Source organism: Coptis chinensis, chromosome 8 (genome assembly GCF_015680905.1).
Source record: "Coptis chinensis isolate HL-2020 chromosome 8, ASM1568090v1, whole genome shotgun sequence".
NCBI lineage: Eukaryota > Viridiplantae > Streptophyta > Magnoliopsida > Ranunculales > Ranunculaceae > Coptis > Coptis chinensis.
The window spans coordinates 86,206,457-86,219,576 of record NC_141463.1 but is presented as its reverse complement, the minus strand read 5'-3'; the positions used below and the strand labels follow the sequence as shown (position 1 = coordinate 86,219,576).

The 13,120-nt window shown below is 39.9% G+C and overlaps 1 long non-coding RNA gene across 1 annotated transcript; it reads left to right on the top strand.

The window, feature by feature from the left end:
- Positions 1-679: 679 nt before the first annotated feature.
- On the top strand, positions 680-3,269 carry LOC147483842 (uncharacterized). The gene is made up of 2 exons (XR_015203536.1): positions 680-777; positions 3,059-3,269. It is a non-coding gene; the product is annotated as an uncharacterized LOC147483842 (long non-coding RNA).
- The last annotated feature ends 9,851 nt before the right edge of the window (positions 3,270-13,120 follow it).

Genomic DNA, 13,120 nt, shown 5'->3' with positions numbered 1-13,120 from the left:
TTTCTTTGGATGGAAACTTATTTTCTTTATTTTTGAAGACTAACTAATTTTTGTTTACACAGGGTTTTCTCTTCTTCTTTCTTCATCATTCTATTCTCGGACTTATTCTAAATTGGGTAGGTTGATTTTTTTTTTTTTTTTTTTTTTTTTTTTTGTTTTGTTTTTTTTAACAGGGTAAAGGAATTGTGGTTTATGAAAGGCTCGATTAGGCTGACTAGCGGAAAATAATTCATAGGTTTGAATTTACGCCTATATCGATCCAAAGAGGGCCTAAATTCTCGCCTTAGGATATGGTTTAGTGATCAAGCAAGTGGGCGTGTGATTTTCTATCCGGATTTTACTTCTCCCTTGTGTCATTTCTCAAATGTTTCACTCATATAAGGCTTTAGGCTATATTCTCCGCGAGATTTGTAGAATAAATACTCTAGCCTAGATTTCAGAAACTTACTGCTAACAATCATAGATACTCATGTAATATATTTATTGTAACGCCCGTATTTTTAAATACGTATTTTTCTATTTTATTAATTAATTAAATTTATTTATTTTCAAAATCCGTCGGATTGGACTCGGGATACGTGGGCCTGGTTTTGGGCCCGAGTCTGTGTTGGGCTTGGGTTTCGGACCCAAGTATATAAACACATTTTTCTAGAAAATAGGGTTCCTGGAGAATAGAATAATTAAAAATGGAGGCAGAGAGAGAGAGAGAGCTGGATTTCGGGAGCGTTGGAGCGCGACGGTTCGGACGACGAGGGATTCGTCGAGCTGTTCATACAGGTGAGTAGCTATTTTGCTATTTCACCGGATTTGTAGTTTACATATATCGGCGTATACTGTATCTGTTTTTTTTTCTGTTCATCATCCGATTGTATTGGACTTCGTGCCATTGGTTTTATTAAATTTTGTTAAATTTTCGGATTTTGTATTAAACCGCCGAAATCTTGTCGATTTGGGAAAACCGTTCGAACTCTCGTCAAAGGTGTTAATGGCGTATTTGGAGAACTCGCCAATAAACTTTTGTGTGGACTTGATTGTTGGTTGTGGATGTTGGAGTTGTTGTGAGTTGTAAATTTCGAGGTGGTTGACGCCATCAATGGCGACGCCGCCGGGCCCTCCATAAATCGTTTTTATGTTTTGATTGTTTTGTTGATTATTTGATATGGTTATGGGTTGTTTGATGATGTTGGGTGGTAGTGGCGGTCGAGTGAGGGCTGTTAATGCTTGGGAAAAGCTTGTAACAAGCATTAATGGCGGCGGTAAGATCTCCCAGATCTAGTTTTGGAGAATATGAGTCATGCACCTTTGACCTTAGCCATGAACCATGGCTATGATCATGAACCTGTCGAAAATGGAAACGACAGTTTGACTTTGACGATGACAGTTTGACTTTGACTTGGACAGTTTGACTTTGACTAGGACAGTTTGACTTTGACCATCGACGGTTGACTTTGACCTTTGACCATGGACGGTTGACTTTCACCTTTGACTTTGACGATGACAGTTTGACTTTGACCATGACATGTTGAGTTTGACCTTGACCATGAGGTGTTGACCATTGACTTTGACTGTTGACCGTTGACTTTGAATGTTGACTTTTCCAGTTTTTCATATGTTTGTTTATATGGACAAATATAGTAATAATGTATTGTCGGATATTGTATAACTTGGTTGGTCATTATCTAATTTAGATTTGACGTGAGTAGTGTGTAAAGCATATATATATTGGGCTTTGATTGTGGACTGTGGACTGTGTATTTGTGCTACGTTTTATGTGTATATTATATGGACACATATAATAATAAAATGCTGTGGAAGCTAGTATATATGTGGTTGTCAATATCTAAGAAAGATTTGACCTTGATGTTATGTATTTTTGACACGCGTGACGATATTGAGATGTTAGGAGATATTATATTCCTAATACGTTATAATAAAAATGTATGCGATCACGTTGAAGCATTGTGACATAATATAATATGTTGAGATAGTTATATTCTCGCAATATCATGAAAAATGTATATACACTCCATTATTTTATATGTGAGATGCTAATATAGTATTGGTGAATATTTGCCCACCGGAGTGTGGTGTAGTGCAATAATATATTAACGCGTGAAAGAATGAAAATGGTTATGAGGTAACCGAGATATTTCTATGTATTGTGGCTTAGTGCAATAAGGTAATTGACCGCGACGCGGTATAGTAGAAATGCTTATGAGTCATAAGCGTATGACACCTGAATAAATTACGAAGCGAAAATCCTAGAAACCCGACTACCACAACTCATGAGATTTGCCTTGTGTGGGCTTATGTGATATGATTGACCCATGTGTTGGGTGTATATATAAGATGTGATTGACCCATGTGTTGGGGCAATCGAAAGGCGAATAGTGGCTTGATATATTCCGTTAAGAAAAATAGAACGATGATGCTAATATTTTATCTTAGAATAGTGGTAGTGCTTACATAGATTTGGCTTCCGTGTGAGGATTTACGGTGTCGCGGCATCCATTTCCAGGGTGGTTACGCATCGGAGTGGCTCATTATGTAAGGGAGGCATGTGGATGTACATGTTCGGGCGTTGGGTTCGCGATTGTGGTAGCCAGGAAACTAGGTAAGACATAGATACGACGCGTGATTTTAGGGACACACAAAGAAAGCCCGAAATAATCTAATTATGGTAATATGTTAGTTAATGATGTATCTTTAGATAGATGATTGTATATGCTTGGCTCGGGTTATAGTTTAGTTAGAACCTAAAAGCCTCGATGGAGGAACTACATGCCTTATTTATTATGTGTATAGTTTGTTGTGTGGTTAGTGGGAAGTTAAAGCGCCTCGATTGGAGGAACTACACCGCCGTAATTATTATTCTTAAGGATGTTGTATTTGTCGTTGAAAGTTAAGGCGCCTCGGTGGAGGAACTAACTGCCTTGTGGATTGTGTTTATATTTGTATAAGTATATGTTGTTCTTATGGCTACTCACACCAGCATTGTTTATAATGCTGACCCGATTTGCATGTTTGCTTATCGGGTGTGTTCATTCAATGAACATAGTTGATAAGTTTTGACAGGTTTAGTGTTGAAGAAGGTTGGCTGCTGCTTGTGGTTTGCATTAGCGTTACATCTCCGGATACGTTTTGTTTTTCCCTTGAGGTGATATAACTTTTTAGTCTAGACAATGTTTTTGTATTCTCATTTGTATATTTTAATTAAAGAGTTATTGAAAAGAGATTTGTAACATAATCTTAATTGGGAATTTTTGTAATGAAGAGGACTTATGTATAATTGAAATTTTGATTGGTTTTTAATTATCCGCATATTTTAAACTGTTTATGGGTTTTTAGAAGTGGAGAGTGCGTCACACCTCGGAAATCGAAGAGTCGGGAACAAATAATATTTTTTCCGAATTCTGTCGAAATTCGGGGTGTGACATTTATAGATAGATGTAACGATTATTACCTATATATTAACCTAAGTTTCTAACAATTATTACGACGCTAAATGCCTCACATTGGAGACTTCTAGATTGTTAAGAGCATGGAGAAAGAAACAATACCAATATTCCTAAGTATATAGCATAACTTATTTATTTATATTTTTAAATTTTTGAAATTTTAACTAGAAAACAAATGCATATTATACATATTTATATCCTAGCAGATGTCTTAATTACACGTGTTTCTATGCCCCCAAACAAGAAGCATGCTTTGTCCTCAAAGCATTTAAATAAAGAGGGTAGGAAAAATACCATCAAGCGCGGAAATTCGTAAAACATCGCGAAAACAAGGTTAGAACGTACTAATATAGGAAATAAAACTCGACGCAACTCTATAACGAAGTTCTACCCATTATGGGGTTAATGTAATTAAATTGCTTAGGACATAGCGGCACACTCAACGTAAACTAAAACTTACCTCCACTCCCGCCGTTAGTCATCTTCGTCATCCTCCACTTCTATAAAGAAGTGAGGCTCCTTCGGCGATCCGCCATGCTATGATAATTTGCCGGGCTTCACGCCATTTATCATCTATGGTTGCTAACCTATTAAGTGCCACTTGGTCCGATGGGGTGTAGGGTGCAACCTGGTGAGGTTGTATCCGCCACCCTTGCCAAGTCATTGCACGGAAAGATCGAATAATACTATTGGTGGGTCGCGACCGTGTCTACCCTAATCCAATCCGTGAAAGCGTGTACAAAAAACAGGAAAGAAACATAGCATAATACATTGAAATTAGAACGGGCATAAGAAGGTACTTATGCCTCATGGTATGGGCTCGTGCTAAACTAGACATCAAAGTTCGGGAAGGTCATAGAACCGGGCGTCCCGTGGCTAAAGCAAGGAAAACGCTGCGCAAGTGGCGTCATTCACGTAAGAAAAAACGCCATTCCCTAAAATGTTTAGCATAATCCAAAACATAATAGTTCCTATGTTCATGGACAAAGCTACCAAGGGCAACGTTATAGTCCCTTTGGTCCTCAATCTGGAAAATGCCCGCCCCATAAGCCTCGTGCAAAGACTCATAAGTGTAGACATGCATATTATCGACCCAATAGCACCATGGGTCTTGTATCTCACCGGGCATAGCAAGTCCAAGAACAAATGCTAGCAAGAACCGGTAATTTCCATTGGTTCATCGTCAATGTTGATGGAGAATACTTGTTCTCCATCCCGGTCTCTCAAAGAAAATGCAGTTATTATAAAAATAAGATGCAAGTCTTTGGAGAATAAAGTTCAACCCGGTCTTACCATAAGAGGTTCCTACCAACGATGTGATCACCTCACAAACCAAGCACCGTAGTAGTGCTTTGGAACAAATCTTCAAAGAAGCTCCGTATTATTATAGGAGATGTCATCTCAAAACTACGCCTGGAACGGTTGCAAAACAACCCGTACTACGGCGAAAAACTGGAAAATTTCTGGTCCACGGAAGTCGGTATATGAAAGGCCTTCAACTAGGCGCCGAAGTCGCTTCTTTGTATTTTGAATTCCAGTGTTTTAGCCGAAGTCGCTTTTGCTTGCGCTGGCGCTAGAAAGTAAAATTTTCTGTCGAGTGTGGGATGAAAGCGGCCGCTTCAGAGCATTCCGGCCCGAAAGGCGATTTGCAAAAATGGAGATCTAAACGCGGGAATCGCGGGTGTGAAAGGTCGTGATGGAGTTTAGGTGTAGTGTGAGTTGTGAGGATAGATTGTATCAAGTTTATATAGGTTTTAAGTTGCTAAAATGGGTCGGAAAGTTGCCAAAACTAATTACGGCAGTTTTCGGAGATTTTAAAATTTCCAAACCCGAAAACGGAAACAACTCATTTTCTTGATTCTAATTCAAACCCAGTATCTTTTAGGTTGATTTTATGATTGAATGTACCTATTTAATCTAGATTTCATCCTACAATGATTCTCACTCATAGATATGCCTAAACGGCCATATTTTCACCTTACTCCAATAATAAATTCTAACACTAGGGTTATATAAAAATAAAGCTTGAATTGATAAAACCACCCCCAAACAAGTTGGGAAGGTGGGATCAATATGAAACAACCACACATACTGAAAATAACCCCTTATATTAAAATTTTAATTCGGAGTACCTTTCCTACAAAATTCAAAATAACGAAAATAAAATTTAATTACAATAAAAACAACAAAAATAAATAAAACAACAACCACTATCAATCCTCGGACTCTCTAAACACCTCGCCACCGGTGGCGGAGGGCACACTCTCTAGTGGTGGCTCACGGGCTCCCGAAGGTCCAGTCCAGAAGAAGATCGGCCGCCTTCGGCGACGACGCCATGCCTCGAGTCGTGGTGTCTTCGGCGATGCGTATCTCAGATGAGGTGGGAAGCGCAAAGCATATCCACTCTAAACCGGCGCCGGGCTTCCATCTCAGCCGTTCTCCCATCGTTCTCATCCTCATCCTCTCGGGTGCTGGATCTCGGTTGTGATGAATAGTCGCCGCCGAGTCCGGAGGTCTGCGACAGATAGTGTTTAGTGAACGATGCCCCTATGAAGCATAGCCATGCGTTCGCATCGACACCAACACCTCGAAGGCATCCGCGATCAAAGTAGGTCAAGTCTTCCTCATCCCTCGGAGGCATCCCCGATGTCCTGACCTCCTCTTCATTCTCAGCTCCACCATCCTCTTCTTCTTCTTCTATCCTCCCCTCCTCCAAACTTGTTGGACACACTCCCTATAGATACGCGTGTTACGGTGCAGGGTAATGTAAATCCTATCAGACGCCGGAGCTGCTTTCATCTTCAGCATGATCTTGGTGATTAACACAGGAAGAGGTGCCAAAGACTTTCCGACCCCTAATCATGCTCGAAGAAAACTCCAAGATACGTAAATCGCATTTCTTCTTCTCCGGAGTACCCATAAGACGATGGAGGCAGGTCGACCGATGTCGCTGACCTTGTCCTTCCCTTAGGACATTCGACTAATCCATCGGGTCAGAAAATTTGGTTGGTCCCGAGGGATGCCGGGCGAACAAATGGGAGTTTGTATTGTAGCTCCTATTGATGATGATCACGCCCATCGAGAGGCTCTACCCGCCAAACTGGGGCTCCCGTAGAGTGGCATCGGATGGATTCTAGGCGGAATGCCTAGAATCTCGCCAACGATCAAAGAGTCAACTCCTCCCCTCTTCTTCCTTACCATCACAAAAATCCTACTCCCTCCAACTCCCGGTGTTGTAGAACCGTCGGACCAAGTCTTCATGGTAGAAGGCTTCGGTCGAAAGTACCACAAACTACCCCAGTCTCTACTAGCCATTTTCACACCGTAAAACGGCGCTGAAGTGGTCTAAGCAGATGAAAACTTGCTCGGTATAATTCGGCGTTGTTGAGCCATCTAGTGTTTGGAATGGAGTGAGGGTTTAAATATGATGTGGTGGTGGTGGTTTAAATTGACCGACTGAAAGAGCAGTGGTGGTGGTGGAGTGGGTGGCGGCGCTAAAGACCAAAATTTGTAAATTTCAGTGGTTTTAGTGATTTAAATCGGTGGGGGTTGTGGTGGTTTGGTTTTAGAGAAGATTTGGGGTTAGGATTTGATTTTGGGCGTGGGTTTATTGTATTTTCTTTTTAATTTTTATTTTGTTTTAGGTTTTGGAGCTTTGTTAATGGCGGAATGGAAGATGAAAACGATGAACTGATGGTGAGAAGGTAAGGGCGCGAGCGCGCTGGTCGTGGGCGCGGGTTGGGCCCAAGCCCAAAATCGAAATTTTTGATTTTTTTCGATTTTTTCGCGGACTTCAATTCAAAATTGCCGCTTCGTTACCGGTCCAATTTTTGCGAATGAGATATGGAAATGATCAGGAGAGAATTTCCTATCCAATGATCCATAAAACACTCTATTCCGACTTCGGATGACATACGAGATAGTGGAAAACGCCTCGAAGTGCGTGCATGACGTAAAGTTATGCTTAACGAATGAACTCTAAATTAATAGATTATGTCAATCCGAATCGTAATACAATAAAGCGCCTAAGCAACTCTAATGGGACATAAAACATTTTAGTAACGGAACATTTAACATTCCCACCCCCAAACAAATTTTTACAACGGCTAAGAAAATTTGTTTTTTAAGAAGTTGGTCTTTTTAAAGTCGATTCGAGACTTCCTAGATTACTATGTGTATTTTTTTTTTTTTATTTATTTTTAGAAGGAAAAACAATAAGCAATAAAGACATAATTCACACCATAGAGAAACATGACTCAAAAAATCCGAGAAAAACATGCAAGAGTGGAAAACGTGAACTATGTGAACCGTGGACTTAGGATCCGGGTACTTTACAGCCACACACTCCATAGGGAGGGCCCGGTTACCTTAATGGTGCACTCACCAATATATTAAAGTGAAAGGAAGTGCACCAAACACGTAAATTGAGTCGTTTATAGTCGATACTGGAGACTTTATCTAAAATATATGTATGAACATGCAGTTGATCATATATCAACAACCTAAATAGTTGTGGATCATTCCATAAATAAATATCAGAAAACATATCCAAACACAATCAAGCACCAAGATTTCCTACGACGCAGCCTAGTGGAATGAAAACTAAGTCGGATAACCCTATCAGGTAACCTATCATGCACCTTCTTTTTAATTTTTGAATGAGTGGGTGTTTTAGTAAATAAGTGTGGAAAAGTGAATGGTTGTGGAGAATATGGTGGATATGGATAAGTTGTAGAAAGACAGCCTCGCATACACAATGAGGATGTGGTTTTAGCAATCAACTCATTCATCAGGTGGTGGACTATCTCAATTCTGAAAAAATGAAGGTGTCAAATAGTTTGTCCTTCCAAGTATCTGTTTTCTAGGAGGATTTAAAAATTATGAAGCACGTGAGAAACAAAAGGATCGAAAGTGCAAACTCGAGATTCCTTTGAAAAGGGTGGAAGGAGGGGAATCGAGGTGGATGTCAGGCAAGTTAGTTCTTGATAGGGTGAATTGTCACCTACTACCGAAGAAACTCATCGAATTCCTCATCTAGATTGGTCATATCCACATTACTATGGTAGTCCTCTACATCTTTTGAAAGTCATCTATCCCGGCCCTCATCAATAATATGTGTATCGACCCGTGTAGGGATGAAAATGTTGAGTCCGACTTTCCAAAGGAAAGAATTTTGGGCATATGACTATCGGGGAACGTGTTGTTGAAATAATCTCGGTTTAAGCTCTCGATCATGCCGACCTCTCCATCCATGATCTAATCGGGTAATCGCGGTCCTTGTTTTAAAAACATTGACTTCAACAAACAAGATGGCCAAAAGACATGGACATTGAACCATCACGCAATTAATGAGCGATTGGCAAGCCAGAAAGGACACCCTAAAATGATGGACAGAGTCGCTAGCTTAATTTCTATATCGAGGACTACAAAATCAGCCGGATAGTAGAAATCCCCGAACTTTTACCAAAGACATTTTCGACTACACCCTTAGGATACTTAATAGACCGATCGCCTAATTGCAACGCCATTTTAGTGGGTTGCATCTTGTCTAGACCTATTTGTCTATACAAATAAAATGGGAGTAAGTTAACACTAGCCCCCGTGTCTAATAACGCCGGGTCGTCAGATAGAATCTCCTAAGGTGCATCAGACAGAGAGATCTAATTGGGGTCCTTGTACTTAACAATTCCATTATTTTCAAATAAGGTGGGAATTGTTCGTTAAAAGGCGCGCCTTTTGGTATATTTGTCTTACGCCTAGTAGTACACAATTCCTTAAGAAACTTAGCATGATGTGGTAGCTTTTTAATAGCTTCGAGGAAGGGAAGGTTTATAGTTAGATTCTTGAAAAACGCCCCTAATCTCCTCAGAATTTGTATCCCTAGTTAACATGGCTAATTTTTGTGGAAACGGTGGTTTCGCCTATATTTAGCAATGGTATCACCGGATGTTTAACCGTGGCTTGCGTTTTTAGGTCAGGTTGTAACGGTACCTCTACGCTGGTAGGCTCTTCGGTTTCTATTGCGGGTATCTAGTAAAATAGTAGGTGTAGGGTTATGGTGGGGTAACTATAGGCATAGTTACCTTGTTATCAACCACTCTACCGAACGGAGAGTGGTGATGGCATTTATCTCACCTACATTTTCATATTCATTACTAGTATTATCGGTTACCTCAAAGGCTGTGGTTTGTTGTTTTAGGATTAGGTATTGCGCGGACCGGCAACACACCTTTGGTTTGGGCTTTATCTTGAGCCAACCGTTGGGTTAAATTATTAACGGATTGTAGAAGCCGTTGGTTAGATTGAGCCATGGTTTGAAAAGTTTTGGCTCACTTGTATGAAGGTGTCAAGGCGATCCGTTGTGGGTGTAGTAGTCACGGGTGGTGTGGATCGAACTATTTCACGCGAATTATTTATGGGTGGATTTTGATAATTATTATTGACCTAACGATACCTCTATTAGCATTATAATTATTATAATTACCTTGACCTTGTGCTTGACCTTGTCGAGGTTGCACTTGGTTGTTATAATTATTAAAATTACCCCGACCCCGCCCTTGTCGTGAGAAGTGGAGCTTGGTTAAAGCCGCGTCGTTGGCCTAACATATTGATTATTGTACCCTTGAGGTGTGACTTGTTGGTTATTTCTCCAACCGAGTTGGGATTTTGTCTCCAAGGGCTTAGGTTCACTATTAATGGAACAAGCCTGTTCATAGGCTATAGGACAGTGGGAGTCGGGATGCTCAGGACTCCAACAGAAACTACATGGGTTTGAATTTACATTCATGACGGGGATAGGCTTTTGTTGTACAGAAATGGCCTCTACCTTTTTAGTGAGTGATTCGATTAGAGTTTTAAGCTCGAATCGTGTTTAATTTCAAACATACCGGCGGCCTTAACTGTTGAAGAAGAACTAGCGGAGCCGGGAGTAATCGTCACTACCCCCCCAATTATTATTTTTTTAGTTTGGTCCTCTAAAAATTTATAAGCCTCCTAGGCTCCTTTGCTTAATAAACTACCCCCATTCATTATGTCAAGGACTTCTTTATGGTGGTGTAGAAGTCCTTTGAAAAGGCACTAACTAACGGTCTTTCGCTAAGTTATGGTGTGGACACTCTATAAGCAAATCGGGTGAAACGATTCCAAGCCTCTCAAAAAATGATTCATGAGGATTTTGTCGAAAAGAAATGAATCTTGGAAAGCATCTCATCCGTTTTAGGGGTGGGTAAAATGTTCCATAAACAAATTGAACAAGTTTAGCCCACGAGTCCACGTAATTAGGGCGCTTGGGCAGTTAACCAAGCGTACGCCTTTATCGGGCTAAGGTGAAAGGGAATACCCCTTAATTTAATTTGTTCCAGGTATCAACCGTAGGATGGTGGAATGTTGTTAGGACTTGTTCAATCCTACGATGTGCCGATATATATAAGGTTTTTCATGGTCTAAACCATGAAAAACGGGTAACAAATTAAAAATATTTGGAGGATTTCAAATCCCCTCACTGGGTCCGCTAGAACGATGCAAGATTTGGGGCTATCGCCAAGGCTTTGTAGAAGTCCGAGAGGAGGTCTCTTTCTTCCCCATTATATCGGTGGTGTATGTGAAATAGTAGTTAGAGGTGTAGTGGGTGGTATACTAGATAGATTTGATTGTTGATGTTGTTGTTGTGTATTTACGCTCGTGTTTTTGTTCGGCCGGACCTTAATCTCATGCAAGACTAAGTCGAACTTAACTAAACATGCAACATTCCAAACAATTTCGATATCTTAGTATAAAACCTCTAACCGGAGACGAGGTGTGGAAGAAAGGAATACCGACAAGGTCCTTGCTTCGCTTTTATGAATAGCGCCTTGTTTACGCTTTGTTCAGTGTATAGAGCAGGTTAGAACACCGAAAAAATATGAAAGATCAAAGTTCGAATCAAAACCGCCGAAACCAAAAATTTAACATTGCATGCCAGGCCAAGATAGTGGCGCCAGCCCGAAAGTAATTTTCAAATTACGGTTTTTTTATGGGTCGCGCTCCACATGGGGCTGGTCGACTCGCTGTAAATTCAATTATTGTTGTTTGAGCTGGTCGCTTTGGTATGGCGCTGGCGCTTGGGTAAACGAAATTCCAAGAACTTTAGCTGGGTCAGCCGCGGTATTTTCCTCGAATTTGTCAATGCCGAAACGGGCAAACCAAGATGAAACAAACAAGGGTGGGTGGGTTTAATGGGACTTAAAAATGACTACTTCTACAAGGAAAACAATGCTAAAGTGTAACTAAGATGGCAGTATGGCCATTTGATAACTCAGTAAAATGTGTAGTTTACCTATTTAAATGAACGATGAATTCATCCCGTAAGTAAACTAAAACTAGACTTTTACTAGTCTATTATCAAAGCTTCTACTCAATGCTAATTGCACTAAGTGGAGTAAGAAGTTCGTTCCACTTCTAGTTCCCTAGCATGGATTGTTTTCTAAGTCTAAGAAATCAGTCTTAAGTCAATGAGAGCTTTAATAAGGGGAATTAGACTAAGATGCAACTACCACCTAAAATGCAACTAGTCGATTATCGGACAACTAAGGGAATGCTACGTTGATTCGATGTTAAGAGTTAGAGGGGATTGATTCCACCTTTAACTCAACTTAATCCACTAGCGATTTGAAGTCGCCGTAATCGAATTGAATCGCCACGCCAGAACAATCGGTTCTTCCTAATCCCTAATTACACATGGCATTTCTACCAATTAATAATTAGCATGTGAACGATTAAACCCATTCTCATGGTGAACTAAACGTTTCTAGAGTGGAAAGGAAATTACGACAATCTCCGATAATTGGAATCAAGCTTTCATCAAGGCTTCTCAACCCCCTCTAATGGAGGTTTAGCCTTGAATCATTCCGCAATCATTTCCATTTAAATTAAATCTAAACATAATATAAAGCATTGAAATTTACTTAATTAAACAATAATGAAATCTAAATTAATGACTAAAATGAAATAAGAACAAGAATTGAAATTAGATCTAGAAATGGAAATGACAAAAATCGAAATTGATAAAATATACTACTTTATTGATCTAATCAAATGAAGAACAAAATTCAAAGGTTTAATCTAATACAATGAATTGAAACTAATTAAACTAAGTTCTAAAACTAATTAATGGAGGCTAACTAATCTAGGTCTAACTATCTACCTAACCTAACTGCCATTAACAAAGAGCTAAGCTTTTGTTTTTATATATTCAGATCCAAAAATCGTGCATGGGATTGGAGCCATGTTTTGGGCTAGAGAATCAGGCCCAAAACCCAATTCTTTCAGTCCAAAAAGGCCTCTTCAGCTGCAGTTGGCTTCTACAGACTTTTCGTCTACTTCTGCTCCTCTGATTGGGTCAAGGCATGGACCATTGCAAAGCTCTTTCCGAGACGGTCGTTTTAACATAAGGTAGGCCTCAATCTGAGGTCTGAGTCCAAAGATATGGCATTCGGAAGTTCTGCTGACTTTTGCTCATTTATCTCGCTAAAGTGGCATATTTTCGCATTACATAATGGACTTTGAAGCCCGAAATGCATAAAACACGTAATCGTGATTAACTCTTACTTATTATTCACATAATTGGTCTAACAAGATGATTATTAAGGGGTTAAAACTACGTTTTGGGCTCTTATCACCTCCAT